We start from the raw sequence: 24574 nt of genomic DNA, 5'->3' as shown, positions 1-24574 counted from the left end.
GAAATACAACTAGTAACAATCAGACTTCACACATGAATTAGCTTGCTTGAGGCTGGCATGATATATTCCTGGGACTTTGATCTCATGCACTTCAAAGTGACAAGGCTTTGAATAAGATAGTCCTGATCTATCTTACAGTTTTTGGGAGGGTTGCTGGGGTAAATACTGCAAATACTGCTATTATTATTTTGGGAGAACTGCAGCACGCAGCACCTCACAGTTATCATTCAATCAGTAGAAATAATTTGGAGTCCTCAGCAAATTTTTTGCGGCAATTTTTCCCCCACATGCTTTTTAAAATGAAATCAGCTTTTCTGTTTACCTCTTCAAATCATAGCAATGCAGCTGCAGCCCTCAATCCTCCCATCAGGAATGGGGCTGCTGAGGCGATCCCAGAGTCTTCCGAGGATCACACTGCTTAGGGATCCATCCCCAGTTGCCTTCTCCAACTACCTCCTGAAGAAGAGGCCATAATCCCTAGATGGCAGCTCAACTGCTCCCATCTAGTATTGCATGTATGGGGCTAATTGCACATAACAAAACAGCAGCTCTCAGGAGAGAAAGAGCTGTTTTGTAGTCAATTTGCAGGTGAGGAGATTTCTCTAGGAAGGCCAAGATTCAGGTTTTGAAAACCATGTACGTGAAAAGATCTGCAGAGGCATCAAAGTCTATGAAAGACAGTGAAGGGAGGCAGAGAGAAAGGAAACAAATGTTTTCATAACTGGCTGTGGCAATTTTCAGGCATTTCTGATCACCAGTTCCTATTTCATTATCCCAGTAAGAAGATGTGATAATGAATCATAGCACAGTGGTTCAGCAAAAGGATTAGCCCAGAATAATTAGAAGAGAATATTTGTAGCTCAGGGTTGAACAGTGGTATCCTTGGTGCTCTCTGAACTCGTTTGTTTGCTTACAGATGTTTCATTACCCCAACCAGGTAACATCATCTTCGTCACTGATCAGATTATCTACTTGGGTAATGGAATGTCTGCAAGCAAACAACCAAGCTCAGACACCATCGTGAACTCCATAGGATGATTATTAGGATTGCTTGCCATTAGAATATTCAAGTACTTCATAATACATTAATTAATCAGGCTAGACAGCAGCAGCATCCAGGAAACTGAGGCACATCAAAGTGGCAAGGGGGGGGAATCATTGTAAATAAAGTTGTCTAATGTTAAGTCTGTGATAACCTGAGACTGAGTTGAAGCCCATCCAGAGTCTTCGGAGGCAACTTGAGGTTCTTCTCCTTTTCCTACTTCAGAAACCTCTGAAGGAGGGAGAAGGGAGTCAAAGATTCAAGATGGCAGCCACAACTGTGTGATCAAAGCTCCAGATCTTTTTACATTTATTATCCATATGTCTTTTTAAAAAAAAAAGACAAGTCATTCTCTCTCTCTCTCTTTCCCTCCCTTCCTCCCTCTCTCTCTCTCTCCCTCCCTCTCTCTCCCAATATAAAATTGGACATTGGGTGTGTGATCATTTCTAGACCTCTACAAACTTCAGTAGATCTGCCTTGAAATAATGAAGCATCAAGGCGGGATTGATCTGCCTCCTTCAGTTGTGCGTATTCAGTGAAAGTCTGTGGATTAGGGCAGATTACCAAAACTGTGAATTGAAAAAGATTTGAAGTCTGCCTTGGGCAGAACTCATGTTTGGTAAGCAAAATGAAATGCCTCAAGTTCCTTCCTCCAGTGAGTTAGAAAAGAGACACTGTGGCCCTCCATGGAGTATTTAAAAGTGGTGCTTCATTCAAACTTCTGTGAAAGCAAAACACTCCTTTGAAGATCCACCCATCTCTAATATCCCTGCAAAACTCTATGAATGTGACTTTTGGGCCACCCTGGTGAATGCAAAATGAAGACCAGGATCCCATTTCGAGAACCGAATGCCCATCTCTCAGTGCAGCTTGGGACAATAGGCTTATGATGACAGGAAGAAATTGGAGGTCAAAACAATGGGGGGGGAACCTGCTTGATAGACATCCTAATATAAAATTATTTTTTTACTCAGGCAGGATCATTGGGCAGTTCAGGAATAAAAAGAATCACCTGTCTTGTTTTCAGATTGTTTCCATCTCTGCTAGCTTATATTGAAGAGCTGTGATGACGCAGAGCTACTTCTGCTAACTGCTGGCTGCCTGCAGTTTGGCAATTCGAATCTCACCGGCTCGAGGTTGACTCAGCCTTCCATCCTTCCAAGGTCAGTAAAATGAGGACCCAGATTGTTGGGGGCAATTTGCTGACTCTGTAAACTGTAAACTGCTTAAAGAGGGAAGCAGTTTATAAGTCTAAGTGCTATTGCTATTATGTGTATGGGACCAACCTTCCATTTGTAACCCTGCCTAATATTTGTACCTTTGGGAAAGAGAGTTGAGGACCTTTTCACTTCTTGGGGAGATCAAACCTCCCCCCCCCCAAAAAAATGGAATACATTTTCTCAGTTTGGAGGGATTTAAGGGACAAAAGGGGCCATGGCAGTGCAGTGGTAGTATGCAGTATTGCAGGCTAACTCTGCCCACTGCCAGGAGTTTGATCCTGACCGGCTCAAGGCTAACTCAGCATTCCCTCCTTTCTGAGGTCGGTAAAATGAGGACCCAGATTGTTGGGGGCAAGAGGCTGACTTTGTAAACCGCTTAGAGAGGGCTGTAAAGCACTGTGAAGCGGTATATATGTCTAAGTGCTGTTGCTATTGCTAAAGTAGGTGCCTCAGACTTCCATAAGTTTTTAAGCTGCTCTTTTTTTGACTCTTAAAACTCCCTCAAACCTTTCAAAACAATCAACCAATCGGCAAAACAAAACAATTCACTTCTACGGTTTTGATTTCCTGAGGTAAAAACACACAGGTCCTCACAAACAACAACAACAACAACAAACCCTTACTTAATTTGCCAGGCATAGATAATCAGGCCAATGAATTCTGATACTGAACCATTAAGTATGCAGCCTTGAGTCATGTAGGACATACGTGTGCAATAGGGGAACAGCAATGAGCGATCTGGGTATTTCTTTCCTTCCCCTTCTCATCCAGGTTTCCCCCATCAGTCATGGTTCTGATTTCCCTTGGGGTATCATCATTAAGTTCAAAAATGCAGAGTCAGTGGTGATGAACCTCCTCGCCGAGAAGGAGGAGGTGGTGATCGTAGGAGTTTTGTTACACAACAGAGTCCTTTGCTATCTTTTTAAGCCATCCCTGATGAGCTGAAGGTAGCAGCTGTACCCTTTAGGGAGATTCAGTAATGTATCGAGCGCGTGCTCGTTCCCTCGGTGCCGATAATCCTCCAGCAATGGCGCATAATGAATTCCAATAAGCACAGCAGAACCTTATCAGCCAGGTTAGGCTGTGTGCAACTTACAAAGAATCTCATGGAGCAGAAGCAACTTCAATTCCACGTTGGACCATCATTTATATTTATAAGTGCTGGCCAATCTTAATTTCAGCAAAGCACTTTGCAGACTGGGAAATTATTGGGGTCAGGGAGGACATGGTGGGCACGGCTCCTCCAAGAAACCAAAATTCATCCCGGAGTCATGTCAGGAGCCACTCTTTAGCCCACGGTGTGAAAGGCAGTCCTCGACTTACAGCCACAATTGAGCCCAAAATTTCTGTTATGGAGTGAAACATTTGTTAAGTGAGTTTTGCCCCATTTTACAACTTTTCTTGCCAGGGTCGTTAAGTGAATCACCGCCGTTGATACGTTAGTAACCCGGTTGTCAAATGAACCTGGCTTCTTCATTGACTTTGCTTGTAAGAAGGTCGCAAAAGGGGATCCCGTGACCTTGGGATACAGCAATGGTCATAAATGTGGACCAGTTGCCAAGCATCCAAATATTGATCACATGATCATGGGGGAATGCTACAAAGGCTGTAACTGTGAAAAACGGTCACAGGTCCCTTTTTTCAGTGCTGTTGTAACTTTGAATGGGTCACTAAATGAACTGCTGTAAGTCGAGGAGTGCCTGTACTTGGAAGCAACCACTTTCAAGCAACGCTTTCCAGCTCAAGGACTCTCATCTTATTTTCACTGCCTATTTGTAAGTGTGATGAGTAAATCTACTCTGTTTCTGAGAGTAGTTTCTCTCTCAAGGTGTGCAACATCTGAATGTCTTGTACTTAGTTTGAACCTTGAACTGTATCACAACAGGTGGAAAATAATCAAATATGAATAACTTTGCTCCATCCCATAAAACAGGTCAAGAGATCAGAATCAGACTATTTGCTTTAAAAGGTGGATCCAGCAAAACTCTACAAATGTTCTTCCCCACATCTATCCTAAGAGAAAGGATAGCAAGACCTAAAATGGATGGAATGATCCAGTTTGCTTAGGAACCTTTTCCAGAAATGGACATCCCTAAGGCCCTTTTTTCCCCATTTCTAATCTGCAGTTCTATTTTTTTAGGGGGGGGAATATCCTCTGCGTTTTTTTAAATTTTTTTTAATCATGACACATTTTGCTATGCATTTTGGTCTAAAAGACGTCCTTTTATGTTCTGATACTTTTTTAAAGAGAGAAAGAGAGAGAGAGAGAGAAAAAAAAACAAATTACAAAACGCAGAAACATGTGAGAACTCAAAGATAACTGCCTCCTAAATCCACATCTTCCTCTAGGAAGTGCAAATTAGGTTGGATCATTAAAATGCAGAAATATACAAAATTTCTTGCCCGCCTCTATCTAGACCCAGAAGTGTCAGAAATGTCTGCTTGAAGCTTGTTTGCTTGGAGAAATAGCTGGTCCAAAGAAGCTGAGACACACTCCAGTAAAACTCTGAGCAGATGTCTACTTGAACCCCAGGGGGGGGGGAAACTTGAGAGTCTTTCTGGCAGTGCACCTAAACTACGGAACAGGGGGACAAAAAAAAAACAGAGCAAGTTATTTCCAACCCATGAGGACTGGGGGTGGATAGGATCACCCAGAAATAGAAAACATGTTGGAACATCTTTTCTTATAACTGTTCTAAGATTGCCAAGACCAGCTGGGTGAGCAGAGAGAGATCTCAAATGAAAGCGGAGGTAAAGCGATGTTTCTTCCAGGCTCCTGGCAACTGAGCCGTTACTGACTCTTCTGCTCCTGTTCTTAAAGTTTCAGCCAAGCCTCACCTGCAACTGAAGGAGCCTGCAACGGCTCATTACAAAACTCTGATTGGGGATGACAACATTCCACTGAATGAAGGAACTCCAATGTATTGCTGCACATTTCACACTAGACAACATGCTTGGTTAGGCAAAGAGACAGCCAGAGAAAGGAGATCAATGTTGAACTGCAGAATACTTGTTTTTCACGCAACGGGTCTTGTGGTAAATCCCTTTGTGCTTGGCTGAAAGTTTGAAGGAAGCAGGCGATGTAAGATGTGGGTTATGTGACAGGCCTGCTGTCACTCAAAGCAGTCAGATCAGTTGGATTAATATACCCCAATTGGATTACAGGATTACACAACATGCTGTAAAACAGATTCCTTTTTTTAAAAAAAAATGCATACCTTTGTACATTCATTCTTCTTTCTAAAAATAAATAAATAAAACAGCCACATGTTGCTTATTACCTTGAATAATGGTGCCTTTGCCACCAATCTGGGTGGTGCAGATCAGTTTTAGATGTATCGTATATCTCCCAACCAGGTGGGCAAGCAAAATTGGAAAATTGCACATTATATAAAAGGTACACTGGCAGTTGCATGAAAGATCTGGGATAACACTCAACAAAATTGAGGCCTTCTGCCTTTCTTCTCTTGTGTCATCTCTCTCTTTGAAAATTTTACTGGAATGTAACAAAGAGACAGGGACGCTGTGGCTCAGTGGGTTAGGACGCTGAGCTTGTCGATCAGAAGGTCGGCAGTTTGGCGGGTCGAATCCCGAGTGCCGTGTAGCAGAGTGAGCGCCTGTTACTCGTCCCAGCTTCTGCCAACCTAGCAGTTTGAAAGCACGTAAAAATGCAAGTAGAAAAATAGGGACCACTGCGGTGGGAAGGTAACAGCGTTCCGTGCGTCTTTGGCATCTAGTCACACCGGCCACGTGACCACGGAGACGTCCTCGGACAAGCGCTGGCTCTTCGGCTTTGAAACGGGAGATGAGCACCGGCCCCTAGAGTCAGAAACGACTAGCACGCATGTGCGGGGGAACCTTTACCTTTAACAAAGAGAACCTGTGGCCTTCCAGGTGAGATACAAAAAAAATCTGCCCTTTTTTCTTTCCCTGTTTTTGAAATGTAAGCTAGTTAGGGGTAAATTTCCTCTCTGTTGTTTTGCTCACAGAGCAATGTCTTTGTGGTTGAGGTCAAACAAGGGGGCATGGCTGGTTGTGAGAGGATGCCTCTGTGAAACAATCTCATTTCTTATGAGTAATCTGGGATGGAGAGGGGAGGTTAAAGGACAAAATAACTCCCTGGTTAAGCCTTACTGGACTTTAATGTCTACATTTTATACCTATTTTGCCCAAAAATATAACTGCACACTGCTATGCTGCCAAAAGTCAGAATAATTGTTTCTAATCTTGGCTGAGCAGTCTGGAGGGAGCACCCTGAGTCTAAAAGCAGAACTAGAAATTGGATTATTTGTCCATTTAGTAGAGGATTGAAAGGAAAGCAGTAGAGGGCAAACTTGACTTAGATGGAACAAGCTGGCTACATCCCATGTTCACAGCATTCAGAATTCCAAAGCTTATTTGAAGAAAGAGTTTGCAATCAAAGCAGGGAGAAGGAGGCATAAGCCTCACGCCAAAGATCAAACTGTGAAAAGTCATCCCTAGCAGTTGTTCTTTCTTTAGAAGTTCTCACTTCCTTAAAATAAATTCTTGCTTGGTGTAACAGTACAACATTTTTTTTCCTTTGCCCCCATCACTAAAATTACAAGTCCCAACTGCCAAAGCCAACTGTCAAAAACATTAAAATCATTCTGTGTTAAAGAGAAGGCAGTACATCACAAGGTAGAGGAATATCGTTCCATTCTGTTCAATGTTTTCTCTAACGCTGCTAACATAAAACATGACAACTCTGTTGATAAAACTTCTGGGTAAGTCCATGAAATGGAGTAAAACCAATAATAGAGATGGGGATGGCATTTCAGTAAAGAGCAAGGTGGCGGGACAATTATTTTAAGACCCATCCAGTTTGTAATTTATACCTTCAACATTTTAAGATTGAGGGCCCTAATAATGCTGTGCTGATTAACTCCAATTGATTAATGAATAATGACACCACTTGGCTTGTCAACCCAATCAAGAATTGGGTCTCATTCTGGAGGACATGACCACTGCCGGGAAACCTGGTGGGACATGTATGCTATCAATTAAATTCAGAATAGAGCGCCTACAACTTCTGAAGGCAAGCTGTTCCACTGGTTAATTGTCCTCATTGTTAGGAATTTTCTCCTTAATTACAGGTTCTCTCCTTGCTTAATTTCCATCCATTGTTTCTTGTCTTGCCTTCTGGTGTTTTGGAAAATAGGTTGACCCCCTCTCCTTTGTGGCAGCCCCTCAAATACTGGAACACTTTTATCATGTCACCCCTAGTCCTTCTTTTCACCAGACTAGCCTTACCCAAATATTTACACCTAGTTTGCAAGTGATATTCCTGGCTAGGCTACCTTTCTCTTCACACCTTTCTTTTTATTGACTTTTCTCTTCTTGCTGCTCTAACTGAACACAAAATTCAGAAGACTTCAGTGACATCCTGTTTCTGGCCAATTCTGGTTAAAATGTGAACTGAACAAACATCTCCTCTCTCGCGCTATGCAAATGTTCTATACAAGAAGCACCAGTCGCCTGCTCAGTCTCATTTTGACATTGGCGGATGGCGCATGTTTGGAATGGCCAAAGATGAAATTCTGTGGAAACTCCATGGAGAATTTATTTCCATCGACCACCTGCACAGTATTCTTTCACAATTCCTCCCTGAAAATATTACAAACAAGCTCTGCAGCAGATTGTGGCAAGGTCTGCCCTGGCAGCTGGTGGAGCTCATTTGTAATATCAGATTTTTGGAAATTAGCCAAGGGTCCACCACTCAGGCAGTGGATAATTTCTATCTACCCTTGTTTGACGCTGACCACCTTCACCGATGAACAAACCTGAAGGAATTTAGTAGCAACTTTTCCAATTAACAAGTTCTATTTAAAAGTATCAGCTTTTGTGAGTTGCAGTTCACTTCCTCAGATGCCTAGAGAGGCTAGGCTGATCGAAGACTTAAACTGGGGTGACGCCAAGAAAAAGGGAGGGGAAGACAGGTTGGTTATGCAGATGCAGGTTTACACATGAGATAAATCATCTGTACCTTATCAGGTAGCGATTATAATGTGTCTGTGTGTGTCTGTGTGTTTTTTTAAAATGGCTTTGTGGTGATCTTCTGAGATTGCCTGAAACTTTTGATATGTATGTGAGTTTATCAACCTCTTGTTCAATGATGGAGTTTAAGACTTTCAAAATGAACACTTGTAAGGCCAACAGTTGCTTTTGGAAAAAAGGGGATATTAACTCCACTATTGAGGAGTTCCTACTCCTGTTTCCAAACCAACCTAGATGGCACACATCTGTTTTTCTATGGATGGGTTTAAGGGTGGTATAACATGCAACAACATTTTGCTAGCCTGTAAAGGGAGACTATGGTGCAGCACTTGGAAGAGTTGCATGTGTCATTATTTTCAGCAGCCTTTTTTGACATAATGGAGATGAACTTTAGCCTTTCCCAATATTTTATCCTTTTACTGATATGCCATATTTTTGACACAGTTTTGTAATTGCTGCCGGGTGCTTTTTGCCAGAATACAGGCAGGTTGCTGAGCACCTGACATGTAACCATGTGACTGCTGGATGGAACAGATATTGGAATTTTCAATCTTTCTTGAAGCATCTCCTGATTCAAATAGATAAGGTGCATATTTAGAATATTAGACTTTGTTATGAAAAGGGGAAAAAAGGAAGAAGTTGAGGTAAGGGAAACTTTGGTCACCTAAATATAAAATACTTGGAAATCATAAATAACAGATGTTAATTTGAATATTGATGGAAAATTAAAGCTTGGGGGGGGGTGGAGCAATAATAGGACATTAATTGTATGTAAGGATCAAATGCAAACACAATTAAGATATGTATTGATAATTGTAACAAAGATGTTTTTATTTGGTTGCTAATAATAATAACTGTATTAGCCCAATATGAGATAGTAGATATTAAGGGGAAAAGAGGAAATATCTGATGTTGTAACTTGAGATTTATACTAAAGACTGATGTATGCTATTGAACTATTGATTAACCCAGTCATCATGTTGCTTTTTAAATACCTAATTGTAAAATGAGAAAATTAATAAAATATTATTTTAAAAAAGGGTTTGGAATTTGTGGTGGTGGTTGTTTTCTCATGCTTTACAATCTCTTTAGAACTTTTTTGGGTGGGATTTTTCAATTTACCTTATTATTGAAGTAAGGAATGGAAGACATTATTGTCTTTGTTATCACCACCATGATCATATTCCTCTTATCTTGATTATCCATTTCCTAGTTCTTGAATGAAAAAGTTTAGGGAGAATGTTGGGGATGTTGGGCTGGTAGGAAAATTGCAAACCACAGAAGCAATTGCACAAAAGAAGACAGATTACTTGCATTCACAGCTCAGCCACCCTTTAAAATGTGTGAGAATCCCACAGCCTGTCCATAAAAATTGCTTCATTTTCCTTTGAAAAAAATGTTAAAAAGCAATTTCCTTCCCATTAGCTTGACTGAGAATAATCAGAAAAACATATATCAAAAATACATTCAGCCAGCTCTACTTAAACAAGTCACTAATGGCAGTGAACAATTCTAAGGAACATTTCATGGTTAACAGTATCTGGCAAACAGACCATTGTTCTCCCCCTACTAAGAGTTTGTAACCATTGAACTTGACTTATGCATAGGGTTGAAAAGTTGTGCTATAGATTAGGGAGATAAGAAACTGACTGTTTTTTTCTTAAACTGGTTATAAAGAACTTCAGGTTTAAAGTATTGCAAAGTAGGAGAAATCAAAACAGATTCATATTTTCCTGTTCTGAGTGTTTTTTAGTCTATTTTATAGAATAGAAAGGCTGCTTACTGGCTAGATAAATTTCCATCAACCAAATCCAGATGGAAATTCTTAACTCTATTCCAATATCAGGGATTTTCTTCTATTGTTTAATCCAAACAATGAGTTTGTCTAACAGTCATGGTGCTCACTTAGCAACCAGTACAAAAAAAGAAAAAGAAAATCAAAAAGTCAGGTTATCACATGATCTGCTTAATGACTGGCATGACTTAAGGGCATAATAATTCTAGGCTCAATTAGGATCATAAGTCAAGGACTATTTGCACACAGTGAGTATGTGGAGGTGACAGTATTCCAGCTAAGCTATTCAAAATCTTAAAAGATGATGCAATAAAAGTGCTACACTCAATTTGCCAGCAAATGTGGAAAACTCAACAGTGGCCACAGGATTGGAAAAGATCAGTTTACATTCCAATTCCAAAGAAAGGCAGTGCCAAAGAATGTTCAAACCATCCCACCATTGCACTCATTTCACATGCTAATAAAGTTATGTTTAAAATCCTACAAGCTAGACTCCAGCAGTATGTGGATTGAAAACTAACAGAAGTACAGGCAGGATTTCGAAGAGGCAGAGGAACTAGAGATCAAATTGCCAACATATGCTGGATCATGGAGAAAGCTAGGGAGTTCCAGAAAAACATCTACTTCTGCTTCATTGACTAGGCTAAAGCCTTTTATTGTGTGGATCACAACAAACTGTGGCAAGTTCTTAAATAGATGGGAGTACCAGACCATCTTATTTGTCACTTGAGAAACCTATATGTGGATCAAGAAGCAACAGCGAGAACTGGACACGGAACTACTGATTGGTTCAAAATTGGGAAAGGAGTCTGGCAAGGCTGTATACTGTCGCCCTGCCTATTTAACTTATATGCAGAGCACATCGTGAGAAAGTCAGGGCTAGATGAATCAAAAGTTGGAATTAAGATTGCCAGGAGAAATATCAACAACCTAAGATATGCAGATGACACCACTCTAATAGCAGAAAGTGAAGAAGAACTAAAGAGCTTCTTGTTGCAGGTGAAGAAGGAGAGTGCAAAACCTGGGTTGAAACTTGACATTAAGAAAACCAAGATCATGGCATCCGGCCCTCTCAATTCCTGCCAAATAGATGGGGAAGAAATGGAGGTAGTGACAGATTTTATTTTCCTGGGCTCCAAGATCACTGCAGATGGGGACTGTAGCCAAGAAATTAAAAGACGTTTGCTCCTGGGGAGGAAAGCCATGGCAAATCTAGACAGCACACTAAAAAGCAGAGACATCACCCTGTCTACAAAAGTACGTATAGTCAAGGCTATGGTCTTCCCAGTTGCAATGTATGGCAGTGAAAGTTGGACCATAAGAAAGGCTGAGCGCTAAAGAATTGAGGCCTTTGAACTATGGTGCTGGAGAAGACTCCTGTGAGTTCCTTGGACTGCAAGGCGATCAAACCTGTCAGTCCTAGAGGAAATCAACCCTGACTGCTCTTTAGAAGGCCAGATCCTGAAGTTGAAACTCAAATCCTTTGGCCACCTAATGAGAAGGAAGGACTCACTGGAGAAGAGCCTAATGCTGGCAAAGATTGAGGGCAAGAGAAGAAGGGGACGACAGAAAATGAGGTGGCTGGATGGAGTTATTGAAGCAGTAGGCGTGAGCTTAAATGGACACCAGAAGATGGTAGAGGACAGGAAGGCCTGGAGAAATGTTGTCGATGGGGTCACGATGGGTCGGACACGACTTCGCAGCTAACAACAACAATAGACAAACACAAATGACTTAAGACTTGTTTTTTGTAGTGCTGGCTCTCTATTCTATTCCAGTTTTTCTGGTATTTATAATAAATTAGCTTTATCAAGACTCCATGCATTTGCATCTTTATATACTAGCTTTCAGACATATATAAATTCTGAGTATAGACAGATACTTAATTGGATGAAACTAATATTTGAATACTTACAGCACCAACCTTCTCTTTTTTTAGTACCTATATAGCTAAATACACATGTTTAGACACCTAGTTCAAAAATCATTTATTTTACTGATGCATTGGTTATTATCTGTCTGGCTAAGATGCTGTAATTGCAGACAAATCTGATACTAACTAAATATAATCATATCTGATGTCAAGGTAGGGCAATCAATTATTCCTTGCCATGCAAAAAAAAATTCTGAAGAGTGTATGGATTCTGAAGTCTTGTTAACTTTAGTAGACATTTATTTATTTACTGTGTACTGCCCTTTGAAAAAGGAAGGAAGGAAGGAAGGAAGGAAGGAAGGAAGGAAGGGAGGGAGGGAGGGAGGGAGGGAGAGAGAGAGAGAGAGAGAGAGAAAGAAAGAAAGAAAGAAAGAAAGAAAGAAAGAAAGAAAGAAAGAAAGAAAGAAAGAAAGAAAGAAAGAAAGAAATTTTTTCAAGTCAACTTCTTAGTAAGGATGGCTAGGTTTGTAGATTCAGTGGTATTCTTCATTGACCACATTTTTCATATCTCCAGAGGTATTGTACGAAACAATCAATAATCAAAACCTTTCATTTCACCCCAAAAAGTCTTTCTAGCCTTCTCATCCTTATCTTCCTTCCAAGCCAGTCTTCCTGACTACCTGCTTATCTCCTCCAGCCTGTTGATGTCCCTGAACTTGTTCCTTAATAGCTTATCGCAGTCGGCAAGACAAGATTTTTGGAAGTTGTCCGTACACAGGGGAGATCTTGCTTACCCTCCCTTATCAGCGCTTCCCAGATGAACCAAAAAAATCTGGTTCAGTTTTGAAAGTTCTTTAAATCAGATGGATTGTGGTAACTGATAGCATTTCTGAAAATGCTGATTTGCTTAATGCACTTCCTTTGCTCTGCATTTTTTCCCATTTCATTTTTGAAGAGGAAAAATAGTTGCTTCGGTAAGATTTTAAGCATGCCGGTGGCTCCTCTATCTACATTTCTTGTTTTCAATGTTCGGAGTGATACAGTTTGGGGAATCTGACAATCCCTCCTATAGGTAAAGGTAAAGGTTCCCCCGCACATGCATGCTAGTCGTTTCCAACTCTAGGGGCCGGTGCTCATCTCCGTTTCAAAGCCGAAGAGCCAGCGCTTGTCCGAGGACGTCTCCGTGGTCATGTGGCCGGCATGACATCTCCGTGGTCATGTGGCCGGCATGACTCCGTGGTCATGTGGCCGGCATGAACGCTGTTACCTTCCCACCGTAGTGGTCCCTATTTTTCTACTTGCATTTTTACGTGCTTTCGAACTGCTAGGTTGGCAGAAGCTGGGACGAGTAACAGGCGCTCACTCTGTTACACGGCACTCGGGATTCGACCCGCCAAACTGCCGACCTTCTGATCGACAATCTCAGCGTCCTAACCCACTGAGCCACCGCATCCCTTGTATAGACACAGACAAACACACAGAGAGAGGGGAGGAGAACATGAAAAGACAATTGTCTGATTTGCTATATAAGGTAGTCTTCTCTTATGACCACAATCGAGCCCAAAATTTATGTTGCTAAGTGATTAATTTGTTTAGCTAGTTTTGCCCCATTTGATGACCTTTCTTGCCACAGTTGCCAAGTGAATCACTGCAGATGTTCAATTAGGAACATGGTTGTTAAGTGAACCTGGCTTCCCCATTGACTTTGCTTGTCAGAAGGTCGCCAAAGGGATCACATGATCCTGGGACCCTGCACCCGTTATAAATTTGAGTCAGTTGTCAAGCATCTGAATGTAAATCATATGGCCACAGGGATGCTGCAAAGGTCATAACTATCAAAAACAGTCATGTCACTTTGTTCAGTGCTGTGCCGTCATAAGTTCAAACAGTCACTAAGCGAACTATTGTAAGTCGAGGACTACCTGTATTTATAAGGTTCTTTGTTCTGTATCATAGCATAGGGTTTAATTAATACATTCTTCATAAATTAATAAATACATTAATTTAATTATGCTACAACCAGCTCAGCAGAGACCAAAATCCAGAAAAAGCTTCCTTAGGTCAACAGAGGACTTTGAAGAATTCGAAAGCAGAGAGGTATCTATGGAAAGCTACAAAGAACCAACTCTGGATGGAACCAATGGAGGAGCCGGCATCTGGGTCTGACGAAAGCTGGGAAGTATGGAAATTGTTGACTAGACTGCATACAGGTACAACAAGATCCAGAACAAATGGGACTATGTAGTGGCTTCTGCTCTTTGAGATTGTGCTGACATGCAGACAACAACACATATGTATGCCTGCCCTTCGTGCCCTGATCAGTCTACACTTGAGGACCTCATGGCAGCATGACAGAACACAATTCATGTTGCTACTTCCTGGGCAAGATCTGTTTAATTTGTACATATTTTAATCTTGTCTTTTATATTTTAAATTTCATTTCATGTAGCATGCCTGGTTTTAATTGTGATGTTTCTGAGATGAATAAACAAACAGGTTCTACATTATATAAAGATTCTTATTGCACCACAAACCCTTCACAGAAGCTTAGGGGGTGAATCAAGAGTCTTGCCTGTTTGACCCCTAATTCTATGGCTATTTCTCGTTTTATTTCTTCCGTTCCTCAAAGGCTTGGAGTGATCCAACCCTACACAAGGCCTGCCTGTCCTGAGAGCCAATTCTCAAGGTTTTGCAAGTGGGAATCTGACACAAGGTAGTCACTTAAAAATATTACTTTAAAAAATCGGGTTGTGTTCTATCTGCTTGCGGCACTTTGGAAAATGAAAAGTTGGGTTGTGCTCATTGTATAAGGAACAGATCGGGTTTTAGAAGGCTTTTATTAAAAGCCAGGAATCCTTAGGAATCTTCTGCATTCTTAAACTTTCCAGGTGTTTGACTAGAAATATTGCCGTTTTAATTCTACTTCATAACTATTTTAAAAGTATTAGGTCATAAGAGTTGAAAGACTCCAGATTTGCAATTTATAAGCGTTAGACTAACACAGTTCTGCTTGACGACCCGTGCCTCTATTGCTGTTACTTGCCATGTACTTTAAACGGTCTAGAGATTGATTCAATACACCATTGTCTGTTTGCTATTGTATAGAAAGTAAATTTAGAGGTTGCAATTGGCCAGTCTTCTTACTGAAATGTGTGCAGTTCATATAGGTCATCAACATTTATGAGTGTGGGAAAAAGATAAATTTTAACCTTTTCTATTCAATCCAAGAAGAAAGGATTAACTTGGTGATCAAATAAATACTTTCTGCTTTTCACAGAATCAGTCTTCAGCAGTCGCACTTAGAAACATTCGAAGCCAGAACTGATTACAGTTTGTTTAGCGTTCGTTCAGTTACATCACTGAAATGAGTGACTTATGACCATTTTTTACATGACCACTGCGGCATTCCCCATAGTCATGTGATAAAAATTCAGCTGATTGGCAACTGAGTCATACTTATGACGGTTGCCGTGTCCCGGGGTCACATGATCCCCTTCTGACAAGCGAGGTCAGTGGGGAAACCAGATTCACTTAACAGCCGTGTCACTGATTTAACCTGTGCAGTGATTCACTTAACAACAGTGGCAAGAAAAGTCATAAAATGGGGCAAAACTCACTTCACAAATGTCTCACTTAGCAACAGAAATTTTGGGCTCAATTGTGGTCGTAGGTCAAGGACCACCTGTACAACCAGCCCCTGCCTGAATCCTAGACCAGGGGTCTCCAACCTCTGGTCCGTGGACCAGTTATGGGCCATGGCATGCCAGTAACCAGTCTGCGCAAACAAAGCCAAGCCCCATCCGTGGGATGCAGGCAGTACATGAAACCACGGCCCCTCCAGTCCACAGAAAAACCTCTCTCCACGGAACCAGTTCCTGGTGCTCAAAAGGTTGGGGACTTCTGTCCTAGACTGTCCCAACCTAAGCAGAAAGCATTAGGCTGCTACATACAGCAAGGATATAACAACTTAATAGGTAGGCTGACATAAACGTGGGGGATTTAAAGAACAGTTGGACTGACAGTCATAAAAACAGCCATCTAAAAACTATCGTGAAATACGCCGTTCCAACAACCAAAACAAATTGAATGCAGCACTGTTGGCTGGACTCATCCCTACCTCATTCCTAAGATGAATGGGGCTTGCTATGCTCCATTGACCAGCTTCTCTGTTAACCCAGTCTCTTTATCTTTGCACTAAAGTTTGCCCCATAAACAGGTTTTTGCATTTGGATGCATTGCTGGCTCCGTGGCTCCTGATAATTTCAGCTCCAATTTACCTGCAGAAATCGCTCTGCTGAACCCTTGCTAGTTTCTGTATAAGTTGAAAGCATAATTTGTCTCAATGTCTCTAACGGGCCCTTGGATTTCTTATTCTTCTGTACATTTTGTTCTATTTCATAAAAGCAGAAAGACTTCAGGCAGCTCATTATTAGGTGATTATTACTGTTCCCAGCTGGTTAAAGCCATTCATTCATTACCTCCTGCCTTGAACCGGAATGAAACCACGTAAAAGGCTCCAACTTTTTGGATTAGAACCAGTTTGAGCCTTGGTTTCATTTGAAATCTGAGACGTAGTCTTACCCTTTTCATAGCTTGTGCTGGCTGTGCTGTTGTGGATTAAGCACTTTCAAGTACTTTCTGATAAAGTTGGGAGGGTATCCATTTAGTTGAAAGAAGCTGTATAGGTCAGGGGTCCCCATCCCCTGGGCCATGGACCAGTACCAGGCCTTGGCATGCCAGCAACTGGGCTGCACAAACAAGCAAAGCTCCATCTGCAACGATGCAGGCAGCACACAAAACCACACACACACACACACACACACACACACACACACACACACACACAGTCTGCGGGGGGGGGGGAAGCTCTCTCCACATAACCAGTCCCTGGTACCCAAAAGGTTGGGACCTCTGGTATAGGTGATCCGTTTCCTTTTTCTGGTGTTGTGTGTTGCTGCTGTGCATTTGTACTCATCTGAATAATGTTGTTACACAACACTGGTAGGAGTTTTTGGGTTGTTAGTTTGGTAATGGAGCATTTGCTGAGGGGCTAGTTTTTGACAGGTTTATTTCTAATTTGCCATTGTTTCTTCTGCTGAATTTTAAAATAACATTCATAAGGAAACAAACCCCCCACACATTAGCACTGATGTTATTAGCTAGCTGGATAATGAAACATCTGCAAGTAAATAAACAAGGGAACATCAAGGACTCCACAATTCAACCCTGAGCAACAGATACACTTTTCTATTGTGAACTGATTTTTCATAACTGGGTAGATTTAGTACATGCTATGGTGTTTAAAAAAGGACAAGACACCCACTTGTGACACAACTGCAAATTAAAGATTTCCTCCCATACATAACCTACCAAACGCATCCCACCTGCTGAAATTCTTATCAGTAAGCCATTTTAATCCAGTTTAGTAAACCCTAGTTTATTAAATAAACCAAAATAGCTGCATGCCACGCTCAGCCCTACAGCAGGATTAATGCTAATATGGTAGCTGTATTCACACAACTTATTAAACCAACCCTGCCCTGACAGTTTAGGATGAGACTTGAACTCAACCTCTGCATCCTACAGTATTTCATCTATTACCAAAAGACTTCAAAAGTTAATCAACCACACCTGAGCAACCACAATATAACTTTTAAAGTCATACCACATTAACATTATCTCTGCTAATAAAACTGCTTACCCAACAAATAAACCATCAACTGGTTTACAGTCTAGGACCACTGGTCTCAACCCAAACAAACCACGTTTACAGTAGTTTGGCAGTATTGGGCTTCAGGGTTTAATGACCATGGTCTAAACAGTAGGTTGACATTTGCTAGCATTTTCAGAAGCAAGATACTGTAGTCTGCTCCATAGACAACTGAACAGAGACTCATTCACCTCCTGTCTTTCTAACCAGGAGTCCTGATTGCTGACTGGCCTTTAGCTGGTTGATTTCTAATTGGTGCAGATTAGTGAGCCCTGGTTTCTGATTGGTTCTTTTTACACCTGGTCTTGACTGGTCAATTTGGTGGAGTTAGTCCTGATTGTCTCTTTTTTTATGCCAGCTTCTGATTGGTCATTTTTGGAATGCTGATTCCTGATTGCCTTTGTGCTCCAGTTGAGACCTGATTGGCTCCTTGTCCAAGTGAGTTTCTGATTTCCTCCTTTTTTTGGAGCTAATTCCACAAACTACTTTGCCTCTGAAGATGCCAGTCATAGTTGCTGGCAAAATGTCAAGAAATCTGTTGTCTAGACCATGGTTACTAAAACCCTGAAGCCCAACACTGCCCGACACAGATATACTGATTGTGAATGCCTACACCAATATAAATCGCTTTAAGTTTTAGCATGTTGTGCAATGCTGAGCATAAAGCAATCTTTGTGCTTTATTATCCAGAGTCTGTGGTTTGGCATGCAGACAGAGGTTAACAGTTATTTTCCAAATGATGTTTTGTCTAAAGAGGTTTAAGTGCCAACCTGAAATGAGCATTCCAAATTACAGTCTTCAAAATATTAAGGTTAGGGATTAGCATAGCTGCAACTGTGACCTTTATATTTGACATACACCTAAACAACTTAGGTCTAATATATTAATAAGTGTTTGTTCTGTATGCTAAATCAGGCATACAGAAGTGGTAGACTTACCATATCTGAAGACCTTTAAGACCATCCTTAAAAAAAATGGTGACTAGGGCACATTAGTTATTAATCATGCAAGTTTTAGCCCATAAGTTGCCTAATTAAATTTCCACTTGAATAAAAATACTAGATCAGGAGGAAAATGAATGACCTTTTCTTTAAAAAAAAGATTATCATGGAAAAAAAAGATTTTTCCTGCTTTTTTAAAAAAAAAGAAATATATTTTTTTTAATATGGTACTTCTTATCTGCACAGCTTTTTAAAATACGAAGACATTAACATTTATAGCCAGTTAATCAAGACATTTCCTTAGTTTATCAAAAGTCTTTTAAACTAATTTTGCAGGGCATCAGCTGTCTATTGTGGCCTGTTAAATGCTTAGTTCTGTACTTCTCAGCATCAAAACAACAACAAAATATGTTAGTATATGTATCTAGTGGTTTCTGACCTCAATGTCACACTAAATCATAATATGACTAGATTAACTTTGACATAGTTTAATTTTGACATGGACATAGATTATATGAATCCAGCCAATTGTAGTTTAAAAGGTAAAAGTAAAGGTTTCCCCGCACATACGTGCTAGTTGTTTCTGACTCTAGGGGCCGGTGCTCATCTCCGTTTCAAAGCCGAAGAGCCAGCGCTTGTCCGAGGACGTCTCCATGGTCATGTGGCCGGCATGACTAGACGCCAAAGGTGCACGGAACACTGTTACCTTCCCACCGTAGCGGTCCCTATTTTTCTACTTGCATTTTTTACGTGCTTTCGAACTGCTAGGTTGGCAGAAGCTGGGACGAGTAACAGGCGCTCACTCTGCTACGCGGCACTCGGGATTCGACCCGCCAAACTGCTGACCTTCTGATCAACGAGCTCAGCGTCCTAACCCACTGAGCCACCGCGTCCCTTAATTGTAGTTTGGTCACTATCAAATAAAAGTGAAGGTTAGGGTGATGAGCTAGATGGCAGAAATGAATCACCCTCCACTGTTTTCAAATGCAGGGTCAGATCCTGTTATACAATCACAGGGCTGGAAGGGATATGGGAGGTCTTCTAGTCCAACCCCATCCAAGATAGGAGAGCCTATAACATCCTGGAAAAAGGGCTGTCGAATCTTGTCTTGAAAATCTCCAGCAATGGAGCATCCACAACTCCCTTCCATTGACTAATTGTTCTCACTGACAGGAACATTCTTCTTAGTTCCAAATTGAATCACTTACTTAGATGAAAGAAAATACTGGGTTACAATAGAGCTGTCATGCTTCTGAATGACGAATCCAACCAAGCAAACATCTTCAAGACATTCCAATCTCTTAATGTAAAACTTTACTGAGTACACCATTTCAGCACATATGAACGCAAAACCAGGTCTGGCAAAACCCAAGCCAAACCCCTAGAGTAAAAGCATAGAATTTCCCCTCCCATCCATGAACAAGTCACATTGTCCAATTAGGAGCAAATATATTGTTATGAGAAAATGTCTCTGCGTCGGCCAAACAACTAGTGTCTTGTCCTTGAATCTCATGGTCTGCCTTCTTTATCTTTCAGCCTGCATTCCATTTCCCCATTCTCCCTCCAGGTTAGTTGGCAAGCTAAGAAGCAATAATTGTTGCACCAGCAAAGTGAACTTCAAGCTTGACAAGAGCTAGACTGAGTTGTGGGAACTCCCCTAAAATAAGTTGATGAGAAATCATTTCTGAATGATTGCCCAGGATACAACCTGGATCCATCTGAGAATAAGTTGGGAATCAAAGCCTACTTGAAAGAGACTTATTGGATGGATTAAACTGAGCTACAGCCCTTTTTTTTAAGCATAGAAAGGAAAACTGGATTTACTTTATGCTGGACCAATTATATCACGAGTGTCAAACGTGCCACGTCACATGATGTGTCACGATGTATCGCAACTTTTTCCCCATTGCTGGAGCTGGGGTGGGTACGGTTTCGGCATGATGCATTCGGCCCGTGGGCCAGCAGTTTGACACCCCTGAATTATATGGCCCAATACACTGACTCTTAATGGCTGTGTCCACAAAACATGCTTGCCCACCTGATTTTCTCATATTGTTGTTTTTCCACACAATACACTGATTTCACATAACATGCTAAAAAGTGGTTGACCAATATATAGTGTGGTGTGCCACATGAACAGACTTCTTAAGTTCTTCAAAATCTCACAGCTAGGTCTTTCCCAACTGTCTTGGGTTAGGAAAGGGACTGAAGGTCTTTTGCATGCAAAGCAGGTAAACAGCTGTGGCTTGTTTCACTAGTGCCACAAGTAAGGAAAACAGTTTCAGCAGCTGGTGCAAATTTCACAACTCCAAAAGCAGCGTTTTTCCCCCACTTGCATTGACATCCCTGGGGATAAAAAGCGATGTTGCATGCATCGTGACACAACCATACAAAACAATGCAAACATTATGCAATTTGCATCGGTGACAGAAACATGCAAATTGCATAATTTGTGATGTCATGCAATTGATATCTAGGCTGTTACCAGATGTATATGCTAATAAACCTGAGGATCTATTTTGTTCCATTGACCTGTCCCACCCTGTCAAGCAGGGAGGGTGTGCTGCATATCCCATTGGTCAAGGAGATTTGACTGACAGGATCTAGGAGGAGGGCCTTCTTAGCTGCTGCCCCAGCCCTGTCGAACATCTTAACTCCAGAGGCTGGAAAAGGGGAAAAAAAACCTTGCTTTGCCAACTAGCATGGAGGTCTAAAACTATGATGCAGCCCTGGGGATGGCTGGTGGCCTGAGGGCATTCCTGCTGCCTTATTAACCTTTTTTAACTTGATTTTTTAAAATCATTTCACTTGTTTCAGGTTTTAAAGTATGCTTCCGTTCATGTATTTGTATAGTTTTATAATGAAGCTGTAAACTGCCCAGAGTCACTTCAGTGAAATGGGCAATGTAGAAATTTAAAACATAATTAAAATTTGCTCTCCCCCCCCCCAGATGTTTGGGGCTTCCACTTTCTTTGCTCCCAGCAACTGGGTCAATGGCCATATTGCCTGGAAATTAAGAGAGTTGAAATCAAGACCCACTCAGAAGGCATCAGTTGAGAAATAGAAACCCACTTATAATTTAAATCCGAAAAAAGCTGTTGCCCCCTCCATCCAATGGGCGCAACTCTGTCAGATCCCTTGAAAACAACAAAATCAGGCATACTAAATTATCAGAAATTAGACTTGGTGGAGAGAAAAAAATCTCCACTGTGCTTTCTTTTTGTCTAGACATTTCTTCTCATTTGATACTTGCTGCACACAGTTCAAAAATAGCATCAGGCATTTCTATTCTATTGAATTTTCATAGCTGGTTCACTTGTTCTTGAAAGATGTATTCAATTTTTCAATATCAGAGATAACTCAGGTTCATATACAACCTGCCATAACCTAATAACTATTATTTTGTTTTGTTTAAGTCTATCATTCATTTAACAATAAAAATGCCACTATAGTCCCAATTGTAATACCAAAAAAATGGTATAAACCATAATTCTCATTATCCCATTACAAAAGTCCCAGATAATCAGATGAGTCCTTGAATAAATGAATGCTTTCTTACAGTGAGATCTATAACATTTGTGTGACTGTCTCAACATCTTTAAGAGAGGATAAGCATGTATAAACAGATTTATGCTATGTATCTGACTGGAGCCCAGTAAATGATTGATAAGCTGCCAAGCTTAATATGTCTATCATAACAGGTAGGAAGGAATGTAACAGGTGAAGTGTTTTTTTGGCCTTGACCTACCTTGACCAGGTGAGGCTGGTCTGGCATGGCTGAGCAACTCTGTACAGGCAGTCCTCAACTTACGACCACAGTTGAACCCCAAATTTTTGTTGTTAAGTGAAACACTAAGTGAATTTTGCCCCATTTTACGACCTTTTGTGCCACAGTTGTTAAGTGAATCACTGCAGGTCTTCAGTTAGTAACACAGCTGTTAAGTGAATCTGGCTCCCCCATGGACTTGGCTTGTCAGAAAGTCACAAAAGGGGATCACATGATGCCGGGACACTCCAACCGTCATAAATACGAGTCAGTTGCCAAGCATCCAAATTTTGGGCAGGTGACCATAAGTGTAAGTGTGAAAAATGGTCGTAAGTCACTTTTTTCAGTGCCGTTGTAACTTTGAATGGTCATTAAATGAACTGTTGTGAGTCGGGGACTATCTATAGAGACCTGAGAAATTGTACTGTACAATTTAAGCACACTCGCTTTCCAGCACTGCTTTCCAGGAAAGGTGATTTCATGAGTTCAGGGTTTGCCCTCAAGAGTAATTAAGCAAGTGAGACACCTGCCATGCTTTCCAGGAACGTGGGGTGTCTGGGGACTGACTGGCTACTACCTCCGGTATTCAAATTGTAGTGTCACTTTCTAGCCTCCCCCCTCACGCTCGAACACAAGAGGGGAAGCTTCGTGGCCCAAAGAGAACCAGGATTACTCAGGAGGTGGGGAAAGTCAAGCTTCTAATTCTACTTCTTGTAATTGCCACCCCAGGGAGAAGGCGCTCAGGTTGCCCAGGCCTTTCACCGACTTCCCTCTTCGGCATCTACCTCAGCCTGTTCTGCAGAGAGGAGTCGGTGAGAAGGCTGATCTGCCTGCTTTAAAAATTACACTTTCCAGCTGTCCTTTTTCTGCCCACCATTGGGCTTAAAGGTCTAGCAAGTGGCCAAACTCAGCCTGGCTTTTTTTTTTTAAAGTCAACTAGGAAAGGGACACGGTGGCTCAGTGGGTTAGGACGCTGAGCTTGTCAATTAGAAGGTCGGCAGTTTGGTAGGTCGAATCCCGAGTGCCGCATAGCAGAGTGAGCACCTGTTACTCGTCCCAGCTTCTGCCAACCTAGCAGTTCGAAAGCATGTAAAAATGCAAGTAGAAAAATAGGGACCACTACGGTGGGAAGGTAAGAGCGTTCCGTGCGCCTTTGGCGTTTAGTCATGCCGGCCACATGACCACAGAGACGTCCTCGGACAAACGCTGGCTCTTCGGCTTTGAAACGGAGATGAGCACTGGCCCCTAGAGTTGGAAACGACTAGCACGCATGTGCGGGGGAAACTTTACCTTTTTAGTAAAGGACCACAAGGGATTTAGGCAGGAGCAACTTCTCTAAGGTGGTGGGAGGTGCCTTCTACTATCTAACACAGGTAGTCCTTGACTTATGATCACTATTGAGCCCATAATTCCCATTGTTAAGTGAGACCTTGGTGAAGGGACTTTTCTCGCCGCAGCTGTGAAGCGAATCACTGCAACTGATAAATTAGCAACCCAGCCGGGTTATTAAAGGAACCTGGCTTCCCGGTTTTTTGCTTTGTCAGAAGGTCCCAAAAGGGGATCCGGTGATCTCAGGGACACTGCAAAGGTCAAAAATAGGAACCAGTTGCCAAGCCTCTGACTTTTGATCCCACGAACGGGGGTGGGGGATGCTGCAAAGGTGGTGGTAACTAGGAAAAACCCATCATAGGTCATGACCTTTGCGCCATTTTATGACCTTTCTTGCCCTACTTGTTAGGGGAATCAGTGCAGTCGTTAAGCGAATCTGGCTTCCCTACTGACTTTGCTTAACAGAAGTTTGCAACATGACACACACACACACACACACACACACACACACACACACACACACACGGCACACTGCAACCGTCATAAATCCATACCAGTTGCCAAGCATCTGAATTTTCGATCAGGGGGAGGCTGCAATGATCGTGAGGGTGAAACACAGTCACAAGTCCCCTAAGTTTTCAGTAACGTTGTAACTTTGCATGGCCACTAAAAGAAGTGTCATAAGTGGAGGACTACCTCTACCTGAAGGGCAGAGGCCAGCAGCTTTGCCTTGACAATCCTAAAGACCACCCCCCCTCCCTTCCTCCATGATACACTAGGTCAATCTTGGACCGTGGAGGAGAGATTTCGTAGAGAATTCTTCTTCTTCTTCTTCTTCTTCTTCTTCTTCTTCTTCTTCTTCTTCTTCTTCTTCTTCTTCTTC

This window comes from Vipera ursinii (genome assembly GCF_947247035.1).
Source record: "Vipera ursinii genome assembly, chromosome: 8".
Lineage (NCBI taxonomy): Eukaryota > Metazoa > Chordata > Lepidosauria > Squamata > Viperidae > Vipera > Vipera ursinii.
Note: the sequence above shows the minus strand (reverse complement) of the source record.